Raw genomic sequence first — 6,618 nt, 5'->3', positions numbered from 1 at the left:
AAAAAGATCCAAACATAAACAATATAAATAAAATGTAGCATTAAATACAAAAGGGGTTTATACAAATATGTCCTTTGTGTGTCCGCAGATCAATAACTCCCTGTTGTGACAGTAAAATCTGTCTAACACTAGAAGCTCTCAGCGAATATCTGTTTGCTCAGCTGTTGGACAGAAGTAAAAAAAAAAACAGCAACAGGAGCACAGACGATCCACCAGGAATCTGAAACCAGCACTGGTATTGAGACAAAAACGAAACTCAAAAGTAATCAAAACAAGCAAATACATTAAGAAGACAAACAAAAGAATTCATTATCTACTCAAAGACACAGTATATCAAACCTAAGGTTATTGGTCATTCATTATTTTTGCCAAATTTGGGGTTTTGTCTTGTTTGGATATTTTCTTCTTGTGCGTTTTTTTTTTTTTTTTTCTAAGATGAACTCTCTTAGTTTATCTGGTCTGCCAGTAGGGGGCAAACAACTAATTTGATCTATTTTGGTGAAATAATTTAATAGAATGAACAACAAAATATTATAACTAACCAGCAATTTGCATATTTGATAGATGTTTACATTTTTGGGGAAAAAAACAGAAGAAAAAATTGGAATATGAGTGGATTCTGCAATTCAAGCACTGTTTCTTTCCCTCTAAACAATGCTGGAAATACTGGAAAACCAAACATATCCGTCACGGTGCTAGATTTGTTTGGATATGATCCCATCATTGCAAACAGCACTTGCGATTCCCCCCAGCCTTTAAATGGAAGACAGAAGGCAAGAATCATTTGTGTCGTTGAAAGATTGTTGACTTGTTGGTGCTTCGTTTGCTGGGATTTTAGCAGATGACAACGACTTTCCCTTTCCCTTCCAGTGAGGCGAGGCAAAACGGGGCCAGGAGGCAATTCTCCCAGCTTCAAACCTTTGCGTGATGTCGGCTGCATCAAAGCAGCACCACGACACCTCCTCAGAGAGAGCCGGGGGGAAACCGCCAGGGGGATGAAGGTCTATCTGCCTCTCTCTTCCTCCTTGCATCCCTTACTCCTCCAGTTCAAGACAGCTGTCAGTGGGAGTATGCCGAGGCCCTGCACCCTGTCAGCGAGAGGGGGGGGTGGATAGAGAGATCTGAATGTGGTGACAGTGGAGTGATTAGTCCGTGTACAAAGTAGAGGGGAGGACAGAAGCATCAGCAGAAACAAAGGTGGGGGGCAAGAGCAGAGAGGGGATGAAAGATGGGACAAATAGAGACATAGGAGGGAATCGCTGGATACAAAATGACTTTCCGATTGAGGAGCAGATAAAAAAACTAAAAAAAGAAGACAACCCCGTTAGATTGCCTAAATCAGGAGTGTCAAAGTCAATCACACAAGGGGCCAAAATCTAAAACACACCTCAGGTCATGGGCTAAACAGGATAAACATTTATTGAACACTCTGAAACTACATTTTTAAAACTTTAAGAAAGCAACTTTTTAACATAATTATAAACTAGATATATAGCATTACCTGTGATAATGCTAGTGTGAATGCTGTAAGCTGAATTTGGCTGCTGAAGATGCAGAAATTGATAGCTAAAAACCCTGAAGCTGATAGCTGAAAACACTGAAGCTGATAGCTGAAAACACTGAAGCTGATAGCCATATAAAATATTAGCTGAATCCCAAATTAACCTAAAAACAACAAAAAAACTTAGGTTGGCCAAAACAGTTAGCATGTAACTGAAATATTAGCTAACCTCCAAAATAGCCAAAACATTTTGGTAAATGCCAAAAATAGTCCAAAAAGCTAACAGAATACTAATTATTAAACTTTAAAACCGTAACTTTTAATAATAATAACTAATGATAAAAATGCAGGAATATTATTCCAGAATAAATCAACTTAAACCTTCATATTTTGTCAAAAATATACAAGTTAGAAATGAGCCCAGGATAACACCGGGCCATAAATAACAATAAAATTAAATGATCTGGAGGGCCGGATCCGGCCCCCGGGCCTTGACTTTGACACGTGTGGCTAGAGGCAGAAGATGCAAGATGGGGTTTCTCCTGTAGCAACAGGACAGAGAATGACAGCTCCGACTTTCAGGAGATGCCGGCTCGGCTGCTTTGCTGCGTCAACTGTATTGTTTCTCTTGTGAAGTTTGTCAGAACAAAATTAGTTCAGTGTAACAATTTCCCGACCAGCAAGAATGGCTCATGAAACAAAACAAAACAAAAAAAGTCATTTGCCACTTTCTATGATTATTTTTGAAAATTACAACACAATGGACCATTAGTTTTACCAGGCGATGGAGTTTTTCTTCGCTCCATGTGTTCAATAAATGATTGACTCAAGACACACAAATTGGCTCCAGTTTCTTTTTCTAAATTATTTTTTTAAATATCAATCATTTCATTTGAACTGTCAGTTCTTCAATCTGTCAAATCCATGGAAGTTTTTCCAAAACTAACACACATCCCATTAGTGCACAGCCAAGTCTGCTCAGTAACAGGAGTGCCTGCATGAGCTGCATGGCGCACCACACTGAATGTCACCCTGTGCTAGTGAGGCCAGCTCATTAGCGCCCGCTGTGCTCTGCCGCGGTGCATCATGAATGAAGACAATGAGCTGAGAGAGGCCTTGAGATTCTCTTTAGTGAATCGCCTAAAAAAAGAATCCACATGTTTCTGTTTAAAGACCACTTGTGTTCACTTTTGTTTGACTTATTTGCCGGAGTATGTTTTAAGGATTTTACCTGCTTTATTCACCACGTGCCATTTTGTGTTGTTTCCATGATTTTATCTTGTTTTAACGTTATGAAGGTCTTTGCGAGTCACTCTTTGAGAAAAGGGCTATATGAATAAAGGTTTAGTTACTTACACTCCTATTAAAATGTTTTTTTAACATGTTCTTATGGCATTTTTCTGAGGATATAGACAGAAAATTAAGATTAAAATAGGATTTCTTAGTTCCGTATTTTTCACACTGTTTTCAACTTTGTCATTTATAAGGCGCACCGACATGTACATTGAGTGAGACAAGAGTCAGAGATCAGTCCATCTGTCAGTCCGACTTTATTTACTGTGTTATCAGTAACTCTAGTACTTGTTTGTAACAATACCCATTACTCCCAACTTTGTTTACAACTCCTTAAAAACCAGACTGATATCATAAAAACAATTGTTACTGTAAATACGCTCATTCCTGACCTTGTTAATAACGTCAAAAGCATTCTGTCCTCCCAATAGTGTTTCTAGGCAAAGCTAGACAGATAGCAAACAAAAAAGACGTCCTAGAAAAATGACTTTGAAAAGATGTTCTTTTACAATAGTTACAATTTTCTTATTCGTTTTTTCCTCTTTTTTTAAACTAAAAAAATACAATGCAAACAATGTATGAGTTTCCAATACAATCAATAACCTAAATCACAAGGACAAAGCAAAGATTTGCAGCATTCATACTAAATAAATAGTAATTTGCTCTAAAATTAGCTTAGACTTTTCTTCACTTGTTTTGTACACAACATGGCAACAATGAACTCAGACAACATTTTCATCCAAACATCTTAACATTTGTCTTCTCGTGACGATTAATCACCAAAAACACCCGTTTGAACAAAGTAGCACTACATCCAGGCTTATACGTCAGGAGAAAACGTTTTGTATGAACGTTAGACCTTTCTGTGTTCAACTGTGAAACTAAACAAAACCAAAACTTAGGACCTACAATTCTTTAACTGACCACTAGGAGGTAGTAGTTATATGAGGTCAGCATACGGTCTGACACCTCTGCTTAGCTGCGTTAGCATATTCACAATAACGCCAAAATAGCAATAATAATGTCTATTTAAGAAAGTGACATAACAAATCAAAGGATATTAAAAATCCAGGTTAAATACGTCAGAGGCTAATGTCTATCTCCAGGCAGGTCAATGTTATTGAAGAAACAAAAAGAATACAACTACACATAAGAATTCAAAACATGATGTGAAACAGAGGTAAAAGACAAAATAGCTTTCTCCCACGTATTGTCGTTTCTCTTTTTGCAGTTTTTGGTATTCGCAGATTTTTTTTCAGTCATGTGCCTCTTTCGGTTTATCACAAAAACTCTGACAATTCAAGACACTTTTATGACATTTCTACGTCCGAGGGAAGTACTCCGGGAGCAGAGATGAAGAGCCCGCCGGCCCATCAGCTAACCCCCACCCTCTCAGCGCAGTGTAACTCTCAAAATACAACTAAAAAGTACAATAATCCATATATAATACGCTCTGGATTATAAAGCACACTGTTGTTTAGGGGAGAAATTAAAGTGTTTTCACATCTTCTTGATGATGGAGGACATACATTAAAAATAAAAAGGATTAAGGTTTCATTTATGAGTATTTCTTTATTCAAATTGGGAATCAGAAGCAAACAAAGACATGCAGTTGGAAACAGGTTATAGGTGTGACGCTCTCTGCTCCCTTCCATTCGGATGCATCCACTAACAGACAAATAGATCCATGAACGTCTTTAGTTTCCTTGTCTGAGCTGGAATGTGGATCTAAACTGCGCAGCTGGATTGCTCTGGTATTGATCACCATTTCTGTTGCATTAGTAATGTTAGGTTGGGGATGTGAGGGGTTGTAAGCTAGTGGGAGAGGATGTAGACAAAAGGATGATGGGAAAGAAAAGCAGGTTTACTTCCCACCCACAACTCAGATTATAATTTCTAAAGAACTCTTGTCACACTGGAGAAACTATGTCCTAGACAGCAGTTTTTTTTTTCTTTTTTTGGCTAAAAGCAGCATCATCATAGTTAAAAAAAACACTTGAAGATGGTCAAGTCGGACTTTAAATGTATAAGCGTGACCATCTATATAAGCCTGGTTTTAGGGTGTGATGGACACTGAGGTTTATGATCATCTGCAGGCTGGCGCAGATATTCCTGCAGTGTTAAGGTGAGGAAACCAAATGAAAGCGTGGACACGATGTATTTATTACACCACAGCGTCATACTCTGTGTTATTTCCATCCCTGTTATCACCTGCAGGAGGTGGTGGTAGATGGCGTGCAGGAACTGCTGTGGAGGGTTACACTGTTGCAAACGAGGTGAAAGACAATTTTCTCCGCACTCTATGTGGACAGACCAGCACGGTGTAACATTACATTAGTATTAGAGCGTGCAATGCTCTATTCCCCTGGTGGTGGGTACAGTGGCCTGGTGGGCAAAATGGGGGTTGGTAATGAAAAACATAGAAAAAGGATTCTGGGAAATTGACTATTTGCAGTAGGTTGTAATTTTAAAGATGCCTTAATGAAAAACATTGCCCAATGCAGTCCACTCTCAAACCCAATTCAGGGGAGCACAGCTGTGCTTTTATACACCGTCTTAGAGTAGGGTTTCCTTAACAGCCTTTTCCTTAATATCAGACACATTTCTGCATCTCTGGGCTCTAACAACTTTGATTTGGAGTTGATGTTTGGCCAAAATGGAAAACATATTTTTTTTAAATGCTGAAGAAACAAAGATAATGTGTGAGGACCAAACCTTGCCACTTCCATATCCCTTCTCCACAGGAAATGGAGGAATTACTTTGGTCAGCCGCGTGTCATGCGGTTTCACGGAGACAGGAAGTGAGTGGTGTGAATCAAATCTGTGCATTGTTATTTCTGTGTGTTCCCTCTCTATCCCTGCTAGGACCAGTTTCTTCCCTCCAGAATCCTTATTATCCAGCGGAGATAGTCCAAAAGGAGAAACTTTGAGATGGACTTTGGGTAAAATTGAAAAAGTTGTTATTAATCCCATCACTACATAAACATGCATTCACACGGACAGACAAAAGAAGAGTGAAAAAATGCTTTTAATTTGTATAAAACACACAAAGTTACATATTTACTTATAGGCAGACATGAATATTTCCATTTCAGAGTGCTTTCTGAACCTTTCTATAGACAATCAATGATTATAGTCCCTCTCTAATTATATATGTATCTATTTCCAAAGCATTTTAGCCAATATAAAAAAAAAACTGTTGGTTTCTAGAACATTAGAGCAGCAGGAATTCATTTAAATTTAATCTCTGAGTTGTTGCAGAACTTTTAGCGGGGAGTAAGCAGCATGCCCTCACTTCCCATCATCCCTTTGTTTTAGGGATGTCCCGATCAGGTTTTTTTGGGCCCGATCCGGTTCCGAGTCATTCGATTTTGTGTATCTGCCGATACCGAGTCCCGATCCAATACTTTTATAAGACATTTAAAACATGAATAAACTGAAGAAACAGATTAGTGTTGTCCCTTATTTATATTTCATCAACCTTTTTTTATCATTAAAAACTTAAATAAAACACTTCTGTGAAGTAGCTTTAATAAACAAGTAAAAATACAGCAAATATAAACTAGGAAAAAATACAATTTGCTGTCAGTTTAAAGCATTTTTAAGAGTTATTGATCCCGGAAGTTAGGTTTCTAGCTAGCTTTGTTTACGTTAGCCTTCTGCTTGAGCTGCTGCTGTTTTCTGCTGTATTTTCTGGTGATGACATTTTGTGATCTTTTCATGACATGCAGACTTTTAGTGGAGTATTTATCCGGAATGATAAGATGAAATATAAAGCTCTGATCATAAAGAAAATAATTAAAATATCCGATCCTGATCGGACA

This window comes from Oryzias melastigma, linkage group LG13 (genome assembly GCF_002922805.2).
Source record: "Oryzias melastigma strain HK-1 linkage group LG13, ASM292280v2, whole genome shotgun sequence".
In the NCBI taxonomy this organism is placed as follows: Eukaryota; Metazoa; Chordata; class Actinopteri; order Beloniformes; family Adrianichthyidae; genus Oryzias; species Oryzias melastigma.
The sequence above is the reverse complement of the archived record's forward strand: the minus strand, read 5'-3'. Positions refer to the sequence as shown.